Below are 11,735 nucleotides of genomic sequence, written 5' to 3'. Positions count from 1 at the left end.
TCGTCCCCAGATTATTACTGGCATTGATCCTGGAGACATACTTGATATACCAAGGTGGAGGGCAGTAAGAATAAGGACACCAGGAAGTCCACGGTCAGTTACGCAGCCCGTGACTTGGTGGATACCCTCTAAATAACGGAGAGCAGATGGAACCAGACACGTCGGGTCCTCTCGGCTGTGTTACTGTCACATCCTCAACCTGTGTGTGGTGCCAAAGGGAGACTTTGGGATAAAGCTCATTCTACTTTCATAAGTAAAGGCAAGAACATTTATTTAAAAAGAGGACAGAATTAAGAGAGGAGTCTAGGAAAAGGATAAAAGAGCTTCCCGAATGAAGAGAATTCACTGAGAAACAGGTCCATTTTCCAAGGAAACCTGTATTGGTCGAGGCACATGATGCCTGGGTATGGCTAGCGATGTTCTCGAACGAGTGGATGTCAAGGGACCGAACTGAGTTAGGTGTTAAGGCAGGAAGTAGTCTGTGCTATTGTCATGGCTTTTCCGGAGCTGATTTAACTTTTATTACAGAAAGTCTTAAAGGCTGAAATCAGAGAATTCTATATACTGTCAAGTTCAGGAGAGAACGACACTGGACCATGAGAAAGGGATCACATCAGGATCCAAACTGGTCCAGTATCCGATTAGATAATCTAATGGGACAATTTAAGTCCCCCCTCTGGATTCATTGCTTTATTTAGGTACCTACAGAAACATCTCCATGACTCAGACCAACGTCAACTAAAATAAAATATCCCAAATTCCCGTCTTACTAATTACTTTAAAAATCATCTATTTAACAGGGACACCTGGGTGGCTCAGTCGGTTTAAATCATACCCTGGGGGAGCCTGGGTGGCTCAGTGTGTTAAGCCGCTGCCTTCAGCTCAGGTCACGATCTCAGGGTCCTGGGATCGAGTCCCGCATCAGGCTCTCTGTTCAGCAGGGAGCCTGCTTCCCTTCCTCTCTCTCTGCCTGCCTCTCTGCCTACTTGTGACCTCTCTCTGTCAAATAAATAAATAAAATCTTAAAAAAAAAAATCATACCCTGATTTCAGCTCAGACCCTGATCTCAGGGTGGTGATACTGGGGTTGTGAACTCCAGTCCCGCATTGGGCTCCACACTCAGTTTGGAGTCTGCTGGTCCCTCTCCCTCGGCTCCTCTCCCCTGCTCTAAAACAAACAAACAAAATCTTTTAAAAAATCTATTTGACAGTCTAGAACTCTCATTAAATCGGTGAATAACCAACCCAATGTCTTTCACTCTTAGACTAAGGGAGAGAACTGTGTACGCTCACAGGTAGTCCTTTCCCAACCTACAGCTAGAAACCTAGTGACCTTTTTGAAAGTCTTGGTTTATTTGCGCCTGTGAAATAAAGCCAGAAATAAAACCAATATAATGCCTTTCAGAGTCTTCTCTTAGGATGTGACATATATGACTTCAACACTTTACTGAACATCTTAACTTCTCAGAAATCAGTTGTAGCTACCCCAAACATTAAAAAACAAACGCAAAGCAAACCAAAAAGTATGGTCCATGCTTCTAAATGGAAATAACAATTTTTTTTATCAACTTTGAAGTTTTATATTTTAATATTCATTATCAACAAGGCCAATAGTGTGTAAATACCATTGGCTAAACAGAAGAGAAACAGAGTCTGAAGGCAGTTGTAAAATTAATAAAATAAAATAGTCAAATATAACATAACATAATTTTAACAGAAGTTTATAACTTAATAACTTAATTTCCATTCCTGGATTTTTATTGGTGGTTGAATGTATAAGAGGCTTGTCAATATCAAATAAGGAAAAAATGATGATAAGGAATAAATGATGACTCTAATATATCAATTTCAAAATACAAAGACTAAAAGACAATGCCTCTTAACCAGCCTTTGTTTTAGAGTTATCTTGGGGGTTTTGAAAAATACAGAAGGCAAGTTGCACCTTAACCTAATAAATTAGGTTATCCAAGGTGGTAACTCCCATTTTTTAAAAAATTTATTTTATTTTCTTTATTTTTATTTTTTATTTTTTATAAACATATAATGTATTTTTATCCCCAGGGGTACAGGTCTGTGAATTGCCAGGTTTACACACTTCATAGTACTCACCATAGCACATACCTGAGCCAGCCAGCCAGGGGCCCCTCGTGTGAAGGTCTTAACTTCCTCCTTCTGAAACTGCCTTCTTTCATAGACCACATGGACCTCTTTGTGGAAAGATACATTCCTTTCCTCCTTGGCTCTGTGAGCCCAGCTGACCTGCATTTTTATCAGCTTCTAGTCTGCTTGGGCAGCGGCCATCCCCTTGTCATGGGGTCGAGACTCAGCTGAGGTGCCAGTTTCTCTGCGGCAGTCTCCCTGGCCCCTCCAGTTCTGGTCCAGTGTCCTTCCAGTGCACTGCCCTCCCCCTGGTGCTCTCCCCCTGGCCTGGCACTCATTCCACTGGACTGAGTATCTGCCCCTGTATTCCTCTTTCTGCCCACGAGACTGTGAGCTCGTGAGGACAGAGACGGTGCCTGGCCATATCAGTGCCTGTCGGATGCACAGGGCTGCTTTCCTTCCTGCTGATGTGCTTTGACCTGGTACTTTGCAAACATCCACTTGTGGTTGTCACGCTGTGCTGTGATTGTTTATGATCCCAGTGAAATATTCTAAATTTTTTTTTAAAAGATCTATTTATTTATTTGAGACAGAGAGAGCACTAGTGTGAGCAGGGGGAGGGGCAGAGGGAGAGAGAGAAAGAGAGAGAGAATCTCAAGCAGACTCCCTGCTGAGAACAGAGCCCAGTGAGGTGGGGCCTGATCTCACGACCCTGAGATCATGACTTGAGCTCAGATCAAGAGTCAGATGCTCAACTGACTGAGCCACCCAGACGCCCCTACCTACTTCTCATTTTATAGCAATAGAATCACCCTTATTGAAATGATTACCAAATCTATAACTCTAGATTCACTGTTGGGGTTAATTTCAGTCATGTTACATTACCTCTTATGTTTTTTTCCACTTCCACATTGATTTGTCTTGTCAACTAACCCATGTCCATGAACGGTGTCTCTGCCTTTTCCTTGCCCTCGTCTTTCTCTTCCCTTCCTTTCTTGAACCACTCCTTTCCAAAATCACTACATGGAGCCCAGTGAGGTAAGCATCCCCACCAGTGGGAGGATAGGGGGGATTGGGGCAGCCCAGAGCAGAGCATCAGAGCAGCAGGGATGATCAGGGCAGGGAGCAGTGGCCACGTGGGATGGCTTACATACAGGGGGCTGGCCAGATAAGTAAATATATTAAGAATAGTGAGCGCAAAGCTTCTTCTTCTTCTTTTTTTTTAAGATTTTATTTATTTATTTGACAGACAGAGGTCACATGTAGGCAGAGAGGCAGGCAGAGGGGGAGGGGGAAGCAGGCCCCTGCTGAGCAGAGAGCCCGATGTGGGGCTCCATCCCAGGACCCTGAGATCATGACCTGAGCCGAAGGCAGAGGCTTAACTCACTGAGCCACCCAGGTGCCCCTACTTTTTTTTTTTTTTAAGAGTTTATTTATTTGAGAGAGAGAGAGAGAGAGAGAGAGCACGAGAGAGAAGAAGAAGGTCAGAGGGAGAAGCAGACTCGCTGTGGAGCTGCGGGACTCAATCCTGGGACTCCAGGGTCATGGCCTGGGCCATCATTTTAAAAAAAAAAAAGGGAAAGGAGTGTACGTGTAAACATGTGTCTGCTATACGTATGCATGTCCTTGCTCAAGCCACTAAGACAGCCTGGGAGTAGCAACCCTTGAGTGGCAATGAGCACAGCTAACACCAGACCTTGGCTTCTAATCCACTGCCCGCCACAAGGAACCAGGGCTCCTCATGGAAATGTTGGGCTCCAATGCTCAGTCAGGGAATCTAGGAGATGTGCCTGGAAGGGCTTGTGCCAGAGAACAAAGGAAGTTGCTCGAGAATGATGGGAAGGGGTCAAAAGGACACAGAAACCCTGTGTAAGGGGAGCCCCCACAGGCCAAACTTGGGATAATTAGAGCATTGCAATAAATACAGATAGGAAAGGATTGTAAACCATTGGATAAAATAAGAATAAAATAGGAAACTGTGAGTCCACGCAGATAAAAAATATATAGCTAAATTGGGGCGCCTGGGGGGCTCAGTTGGTTAACACTCTGCCTTCAGCCACTTGTGATCTCAGGGTCCTGGGATTGAGCCCTGCATTGGGCTCTCTGCTCAACAGGGAGTCAGCTTCTCCCTCTCACTCTCCCTCTGTGCTCTCTCTTCCAATAAATAAAATCTTTTAAAATATATATATATAGCTAAATAAATGAAAAATTTGATGAGGAATGGGATATTTGCATGGTTTCAAAGTACAGCCCCACAAAAGCACCACATGTTTAATAATAACAAAGAAGAAAAAAAGTAACTTCACAGAGGAGAAATCTGGCAGATACTACCTTAACTAAGTGATCAAGGTGAACATCATCAGTAACGGAATGAATCAAAATCACGTGCAGCGAGAACACAGCACAGCTCCCTGCCGTGGGCAAATAACCCAAACCACATCCCAAAGACACAGCAGACACACCCAATCTGAGGGGCATTCTACAAACAACTATCCTGTATGCTTGAAAAGTAGGAAGGTCCTGACGGCTTAACGTTGTCTCTCTCTCTCTCTCTTTTTTTTTTTTAAGATTTTATTTATTTATTTGACAGACAGAGATGACAAGTAGGCAGAGAGGCAGGCAGAGAGAGGAAGGGAAGCAGGCTCCCTGCTGAGCAGAGAGCCTGATGTGGGGCTTGATCCCAGGACCCTGGGATCACGACCTGAGCCGAAGGCAGAGGCTTTAACCCACTGAGCCACCAGGTGCCCCATCTTTTTTTTTTTTTTTCTAGAAACTTCCTGGGGGCCGAACAAGCAAGCTGCAACACCTGAATGTTCTTTCTACTGCCCACGTTCCCAGGCTACATGCTAGTAGGTACCTGCTCTGAGCCACAGGACTCAACAGGTGACCGTGACTACCTAGTGAAGACGGTCAACTTCTCAGACCAGGACACTCATTACGTCCCTCCCTTCCACGTTTTCATCTTTACTACTTACAAACCCCCCTTCTCTCAACAATTTCCTTGTCTCTTGGGACCCTATTTGGTAAGAGGAAACTCAACTCCAGACACCTTAAATAAGAGGGAGATGTCTCTGGTTCGCATAACTGGAGAGCCAGGGTTGGTAGGAGTTCAGGCACAGTTTACTCCAGGGCCCAACAGGAAGAACAGGAAGAGGTTTCCCGGTCTCTCAGTTCTGCTTCCATATGTTGGTTGAGCAGTTCTTAGGGCCACATCCTTCCTCATTCCTACCCAGCAGAAAAGAGGGTGTTTCCCCCCATGTAAGTCACCCTCACTGAATAAAAAAGTTATGACATGATTTTCAAATAGTAAAATTGCAGGCATTTTCTCTTCTCCCTGCAGGAAAACCCTAAGGGGCTGCAGAAAGGGGATAACTTTCCGTGCAGTTACACTCTTTCACGTCTTCCTAAACCACTGCTGAATCTTCAACAGCAAGTGACTCAAAAATAAATGTACATGACTTTAAAAGTCATTGGAGGGGGTGGGTCAGAGAATCCTACCTGGACGTCAGAGTAGAGTCTGGCCAAGCAGCAAACAGAATTACTGAAACCTGGTTGGTCTTTGACTGATGAATTACTCTTAAATGTTCAACAAAAACACATCACGCCTAGAGAGATCAGTCTCATAGATATTCCTCATAACATGTGTGAAAATTTCCTTCTTGGGGTGCCTGGGGGGCCCAGCTGGTTAAGTGTCTGCCTTTGGCTTGGGTCATGATCTCAGGGTCCTGGGACTGAGTCCCGAGTCGGGCTCCCTACTCTGCAGGGATCCTGCTTCTCCCACTCCCACTGTTTGTACTCTCTCCCTCTGTGTCAAAAAAATAAGCGAAACCTTTTTTTAAAAAGTTCCTTTTTTTTCCTTGAGAGAAAAAGAGAGCACTCATGGGGAGATGGAGGGTGGGCAGAGAGAGAGAGAGAACCCCAAGCAGGCTCCACGCAAAACATAGAACCCAATGTAGGACCAAGCTCACAACCCTGAGATCATGACCCAAACCAAAATCAATAGATGGACGCTTAACCGACTGAGCCAACCAGGTGCCCCGTGAAAAGTTCCTTCTTCCGCTCATCCAGATTCTCCTCCTTCGGTGCTTAGAAACAGATGGCTACATCATCAAAAGGATACTGCCCCCTGGCGCCACAAACACACCTGCTTTAGTCTCAGGACGGCTCCACACCTGTCCACATCAGAAATGTTTAGAAACCTTCTACTGTTCCTATCATTAAGGGTTCTGACACGGATCTTGAGAAGCCAGACTTTTCAATGTGTAAGACAGGCGAGGCTTTGATGACATAATTCCAGGAAGAACTTTTGACTCTCCTGGCCCTCCTTCTACAAGTTAACAGACACTTCACACAAACAAGACACTCACCCTGGCAGAGGTGGAATGTTGAATACGTAGGTTCTCATTTCATAAGAAGAATATGTGTGTCTTGGAGGGACTCATAAGGGAGTCAGGCAGTGGAACTGCCACAGACACTAGTTTCTAACTGGAGGAACACAACCTGAAATGGATAGTTTGATTCAATTAAATAAGCATTTGAGTACATACCATAGGACACCATCACATCCTATAGGATGTAGTCATGTCAACAAGGTGCAGTATTGAGGGATAAAGGATGCATAGAATTGTCTTCAACACTTTCCAGGAGATATCTTTAAAACACCTGTGTTTACGAGAAAGAAATACAGAAAGTTATGTCTACAGAGACTTCTACATTTGTACTGTTTCATTCCACTAAAAATGAAATTTAAATTGAAAACTGATCATTTGTCCCAAGAACACATTACAATTGTCAGAAAGAAATGACAGAATGTCAATTATCTTCGGCACCAGAAAATCAAAATATCACTTTCCCTAGCAGGTGACGGAGAGGAATAAGGAAAATTTCCTATAGCGCCCCAGTTACTTGAAAAATGTGGAACAGGAGCTTGATAAGACAGGCGCAACCCAAGAGAAGCAATATTACGAATATTATTTATATTTGTGAAAGGAATGGGGTCCAAACAGATATTTGTTGAAGGAGAGGAAGGAAAGCATAGAACTGGAATTCAAGGAACCCAAGTTGTATTATAAGACACGTGGAGCAAGTCACTTCAACCTCTCTGCAAGTCACTTTCCTCACCCATAAGAGGAGGGCGGTAGATTGTGATAACGGTCACCAAGGGCAGTAGATTGTGATAACGGTCACCAAGGTAGATTGTGTGTGTGTGTGTGTTAGTGAAAAAGGCAGTAAGAAATTGTCATGTTTTTGGAAACGTTGTTTCAAATTAGTCTAAGTATCAGGAAAGTGAATCACTGTCACCCTAGGGGTGGGGACGGGGGTTCTTTCAAAAACTTCAAACTAAAGAGTTGCGACCGTCATTAGCATTTCCTAAAGAATTGTTAAAAGTGACAGGGCCTAAGCCTGCAATTTAGAATTGTCCTATCGTATGTCCCTCTACGGGGCTGAGCCCTCATCTCCTCTGCTACCCTCCTTCTCCCGCTCTGCACCTCACCAAATGCAAGCTGAGCTTCAGGGAAACTGCAACACTCAGGGGCCCCGGGGCTGACTGTGTGCAGGACTCTCTCATTCATTAACTCACTGAATCATCCAAGCGACCCCACACTCGATGGGTAAAAAATCAGTCTCTGCTTTATGGAACTCGGTCTGGGCTGAGCGCACGGATGTGCCTGCACCGCCCTCTCCCGACCCCAGGACGCGAGCTCGGGCTGGACTGCGGGACCATGCCTGCAGATGTCACCGTCCGAGCGACCCGGACGGCGCCTCCTACCGGCCGGGACCCCCCGTCCGCCGCCCTCCTGCGACCGCGGGCCGCCGCCTCTGCCCCGCGGAGAAGTCACCGCTCACACCCGACGGCTCCTGCAGCGCCTGCGTGGTCCGAGACCCCGGGCTGAGCCGCCGGTGCCACCCCCGGGATGGTCTCCAGCCGGAGTCCCGGCTTCAGTCGGGCGCGGGTGGCCGGGCCCTCGGGCCGAACCGCCGCGGCTGTCCCCGCCCTGCAGGATGTGGCCCGGGAGGTCCAGGCGGGGGAGGGGCCGCTCCGGGGGCGGGGCCTGCGCCCGTCAGCTCCGCCCCGTGGCGGCCGTCGCCCTGGAGATACGCAGGGGGTCCTGGGAACGTTACCTTCCCTGCGCGGGAACTGGGATCCCACAGCGCCGCCTGCCGGTAGGAGGAGTAGATTGCTCCGGCGACCTCGGGCCGCTCTGTGCATCCTTGAACGGCAGCATCTGAATCTCCCAGCTCTCTGGACTGGGAGAACTGGAATTGCCCCATTTTCTCCACAGTTATGACCTTTCCTCCTTTGAGGGCTACACAAGGTTACATCTGAAATCGATCACATATAAGTCAGGGAATTAGATCCTGTACAACGTTCCGTTTTCTGCTTCCACTGTTGCCGCCCAGATTGCTGCTCGAAATCAGCTTGTCCAGCTCTCTGCCGCTCACCTGTCCGCCATGGTGGGTTCAATGTTCCGTCGTTTCGGGATGGGTTTGGGCTGCCTTGGGCTCAGACAACCCCTACAGCTTCTATGAGGACCCGGGGGGGGGGGGGGTGATAAAGGAAGGCAAACTGGGGAAGGTGCACTATGGTCAAAGGTGGGGGGTGGATTCCAGGACTCTGAGATCATGGCCTGAGAGGAAGGTAGATGCTTACCCGACGGAGGCACCCAGATGCCCCAGGAAACGATTACTTTAAAAGAAAATTGTAATATCCTAGCTCTCTATTGGTTACAGTAAAGAAATCTTGTGATAAAGGTAGGGGGGTGGAGAGCAGGAGAGACTTAAACCATATACTACCCAGCTTATAGACAACAGGCTAAGGGGCGCCTGAGTGGTTCAGTGGGTTGAGGGCCTCTGCCTTCGGCTCAGGTCATGATTCCAGAGTCCTGGGATCGAGCCGCGCGTTGGGCTCTCTGCTCGGCGGGGAGCCTGCTTCCTCCTCTCTTTCTGCCTGCCTCTCTGCCTACTTGTGATCTCCGTCTGTCAAATAAATAAATAAATAAGAAAACAGGCCAAAAAGAGTTTTCTGGGAAATGCTAAGGCAACAGGAAGCAACAGAAAGCGCTCATTCAAGGAATACCTTACATAACTTGTCACGGACTTTGCAGGTTAGAGATAGTCTAGTTTCCCTTAGAAATTTTCTACTGTGACCTTCACGAATTCAGCCAAGTAAATTTCCATCTCTATTTTTTTGCTTATGCCTCTAAAATAAAATCTTTTGTAGAAAGTGCTTCCTATTGTCCTAAAATTCTCACTGAATGTTTCCAATGTCCCCTTTCTCTCATAAATTTTGGGGATTTGCTGTGCAAATTCCTCTTCAAATTTCTCCACCGGTCAGAAATGTCTATTCCTTGAGATACTCAGCACGGCTTACTGAGTTTGTTCTATGTAAGACATCCTACCAGGTGCTACTGGTGATAATTTACTCCCAACAGATCAGTTTTGCAAGGATTCAGGTGACTCATATTTTCATGTTTCTCCTCTAATTTCACCTATTCTCTCTTAGCTAATGAAAAAGCCATCAGATGTGAACCCCCAACTCTAAACCAAATTCCATTTGTAGTAGCAACCTCTCTTCCTCTCCTCCAGTTACTAGGGGAAAGGGTCCCTCTCCCACGGAAGGCCCATTCCTCCACCTGCTGGTCTGTCCCTGCTCTCCTACATCTTCACTCTCCTCCTTTTTCAGAATCCTTCCCCATTAGCAGGCAGATTTGCTCTAGTATCAGTAACTTTTCCAGCTACTGTCAATCTCTCTGCTCCACTTTAAACTGAACTTCTGGAAAGAGTTCTCTAAACAGTCTATCTCCAATTCCTTATTCACAACATGCACCAGTCAGCCAAGGTCTGCCTTTCTGCTCCAACACAAAGGAAAGTGTTCTTGTCTAGGTCATTATCTACCTTGATGTTGCCAAATCATCTGCCCATTTCTTTCCTCTCACTGCACCAAACTTCTTAGCAGCACTCATCTTTGTTGTCCTGCTTCTTGGAATATTCTCCTTGCTTGGTTGATGAGGCACCACTCCCTCTTAGGATCCTCCCATCTCACAGGTCCCTCCTTTTTGCTCTCTTTCCCTACTTCTCCAAATCTGTTGGCTCTCAAATTATTAGGGTTACTGAGGTTCTAGTCCTCCGTTCTCCTTTATCTACCCTTGAGCTCTAGGTGATCTCAGTGCCAGGGAGTTTAAGTATTTAATGCTGATGACCAAGTTTCTCTCTCTAGTCCAGACATCTGCTCTGAGCTCCAGACTCAGAAATCTGTTAAGCAACTCCTCTTGCATCTTTCCCTTTGCCTTCCTGGTGCTGCTGCTGGTGGTAGTGGATGGAGGGCCTGACCAGTCACTGATAGACTTTCAGTTAATTGGCCTGGTCTTGCCCTCCATCCTGCCTGGCTCCTGGGCTGAGCATCTGCTCAACCAATCACACTCCTCCAAGACTCAGTCCCCTTTCTGCCTCTTACTGCTTGTGGCAACTCCTCTTTCCTTTACTAGATACCATTCTGCCAATAATTTTCTGGAATCTGTTGAGCTTTCTCGTCCACTAATGGTTTCCTCTGAGTTCTCTTCATGGTTGTGGATTTATTAAAAAAAAAAAAAAAAATTCCTGGGTGCTTGGGTGGCTCAGTGGGTTAAAGCCTTTGCCTTCAGCTCAGGTCATGATCATTTGGAGGTGATAGGATTATTTTTTTGGATACTTGTAGGCATCTTTCCTTATTCTTAAAATTCAGGGATTTCTGCAGGATATCTCAGCATGGGTTTTTCTTTTTGGGTATTTTGGGCAGGATAGAAAAGGAAGAATGTGAACCTGTCCTTATGATACCTTCTTTTCCAGAATCTCTCTTTTCTTTAAGTCCCACTATGGGACCTGTTTTCCATGTTGAGAGTGAGCAGCCTAGAGTTCTTGGGTTTAGTTGTATCTTACCCTTTTTCTCGACATCTTCCAAAACACCTTCAGTTTTTACAAACACTTTAAACTTTGGATCTTTTACCATCTCTGAGATCCTGCAATTGAGGCTCTGGTCTTCAGTCTCCCTTGAACCCCCTGCTGGGATCATGATCACATCCTGCTCTCTGGGTCCCCTCTATAGGCATTCACCTGCAGCATGATTTCCATTCCTTCTTTGCTTATTTTGAGTCTAACTCCACAATTTTAGGTGACTGTCCCATGAACACAATAGACATTGCCGGGTTCTGAGTGATTATAAACCTCTAATGTTATCAGTCACTTTGTTAGTGTCCCACCATTCATTGGAGGAAAGACAGTTTTCTAAAACCAAGTAAGGATTTATTGGCACTTACTGGTCTGTTTTCTTTTGCCCCAAAAATTGAAGACCTCATTTCCTTGGATTCCCATTCTTCTTAATGGGCAAAGGGCTGCTTTGTTGGAGCCAAGCGTGCTTGCCCTTCAGTAATGTTTTCCAAAATGAATCCTGTGGAACTCAATGTCTACAAGATCATAGTAAATGTTTTTGGAAAAAAAACAAAAGAAAGAATTTGGGAGAAATTCCCACATCTTTGGAAATGCTCACATCTTTGGAAGAAAGAATCCCAAGATCAAATATATTCAAATTTAAGAGAATAATACATATTAGGTCTTCTGCTGGGAGAGCCATAGACTGTGTGTGTGTTGGGGGGGGGGGGG

General features: G+C 46.0%; 1 long non-coding RNA gene across 1 annotated transcript; it reads right to left on the bottom strand.

Moving 5' to 3' along the window:
• Positions 1-1,056: 1,056 nt before the first annotated feature.
• On the bottom strand, positions 1,057-8,085 carry LOC132014860 (uncharacterized). Its single transcript, XR_009403476.1, has 3 exons — positions 7,681-8,085; positions 6,647-6,761; positions 1,057-1,167 (listed from the first exon to the last, which is right to left on the bottom strand). It is a non-coding gene; the product is annotated as an uncharacterized LOC132014860 (long non-coding RNA).
• Positions 8,086-11,735: the final 3,650 nt, after the last annotated feature.

Source organism: Mustela nigripes, chromosome 4 (genome assembly GCF_022355385.1).
Source record: "Mustela nigripes isolate SB6536 chromosome 4, MUSNIG.SB6536, whole genome shotgun sequence".
In the NCBI taxonomy this organism is placed as follows: Eukaryota; Metazoa; Chordata; class Mammalia; order Carnivora; family Mustelidae; genus Mustela; species Mustela nigripes.
Note: the sequence above shows the minus strand (reverse complement) of the source record. Positions and strands in the feature narration are given on the sequence as shown.